Below are 1,487 nucleotides of genomic sequence, written 5' to 3' on the forward strand. Positions count from 1 at the left end.
TATACACGTTCGCCCCACACGTATACAGACCCGGGTGCATATACATGTTCGCCCCACGCATATACAGACCCGGGTGCATATACACGTTCGCCCCATGCATATACAGACCCGGGTGCATATACACATTCGCCCCATGCATATACAGACACGGGTGCATATACACATTCACCCCATGCTTATACTTACTCAGGTGCATATACACAGTCACCCTGTGCTGTATGTACATGGGTCCGTATTCACCTCATGCATATACGTATACGGGTGTGTATACACACGCACCCCATGCACAGACATACAGGGGTGTGTATGCATGTACCCATGGATCCACATACACAAGTATGTATAGGTATGCACCCAATGGACCTACATACATGTGCACATTTTTCAGGATTTTCAGGACGTATGATGATACATACGTGGGCACATGTATGGTCCAGAACCGTGTCCACGCTTGGTATTTCATGCTGCTTTCCCTGCCCTCCACTGGGGATGCTAGCACTTCTCCGTGTATCTCCAGGGCATCGATCGCTCACACTCCTGGGTGAATTCCGCTTATGCTCCAGGAGGCAGTAAGGCTGTGCTGCGGCGGGCGCCCCCTTACTGTGGGGCCGACCCTAGACAGGTGCCCTTCCTACCTGTCCCTGCACTTGTGTGACACCACCTCAGCATGAGCTCCTCCCACCTTCCTGGCTGTATCTGACTAACCTAAGGGGGCTGCCTGAAGGAGGTGGCAGACCCCTCTCCTGCCTTTGTTTGGAGCTGTGAAGTCTGTGTTTAGGCATCGCTGGGTCATCTTAACTGGCCTTTTGCTGCCACATAGGCCACAGTCTCAGATGGAGACAGAAGGCACAGGGATGATATGCAAATAGCATGCAAATGAAGTGCACATCCAGTCACTCATAACCTCACTGCCCTGCATGGCCTATTCACCTCCCTTTAATCCACCCGGATCATGGGATTCTCAAAGGGCTGGACCGGAACCTCTTGGCTCCCCTATCCCGTTTTAGACAAAGAGCTCCCCTTACCCTGCCTCTTTCCAGGTACCTGGTGTAGTGGAGGGCTTTGCCTCGAAACAGACCTGGGTTCAAGTCCTAGCTCTGCTGTGAGCTCACCCCATGCTCTGAGCAACTGGATGCATCTTCCCGAGCCTCAGTTTCTTCATTTGTAAAATGAAGATAACACTCCAATTTTTCAGATGCAGTTTGGACTCAAAATATGGTGCTCCCCCAGCAGTCCTGAGCCTGTGCTTGAGTTAGGGCTGAGGGCATTGCAGTGGGATTTTGTTGGGATGATAGATTCTTGGTCTGGCCTTGACCCTGAGCTTCTAACTACTTGGGGAAATAGACATGGATCAAACAAATGCTAGCCGGGCATGGTGACTCACGCCTATAATCCCGGCACTTTGGGAGGCCAAGGCGGGCAGATCACGAGGTCAGGAGATTGAGACCATCCTGGCTAACACAGTGAAACCCTGTCTCTACCAAAAA

General features: G+C 51.6%; 2 protein-coding genes across 2 annotated transcripts in view; one reads left to right on the forward strand and one right to left on the reverse strand.

The window, feature by feature from the left end:
• DOCK6 (dedicator of cytokinesis 6) overlaps window positions 1-1,487 on the forward strand; it is a 117,188-nt gene that overhangs the window by 72,177 nt on the left and 43,524 nt on the right. The gene's annotated exons all lie outside the window — the stretch shown is intronic.
• LOC105520847 (chromosome unknown open reading frame, human C19orf80) overlaps window positions 1-1,487 on the reverse strand; it is an 8,692-nt gene that overhangs the window by 1,499 nt on the left and 5,706 nt on the right. The window lies entirely within an intron of this gene.

Source organism: Colobus angolensis, unplaced genomic scaffold, assembly GCF_000951035.1.
Source record: "Colobus angolensis palliatus isolate OR3802 unplaced genomic scaffold, Cang.pa_1.0 Scaffold39, whole genome shotgun sequence".
In the NCBI taxonomy this organism is placed as follows: domain Eukaryota; kingdom Metazoa; phylum Chordata; class Mammalia; order Primates; family Cercopithecidae; genus Colobus; species Colobus angolensis.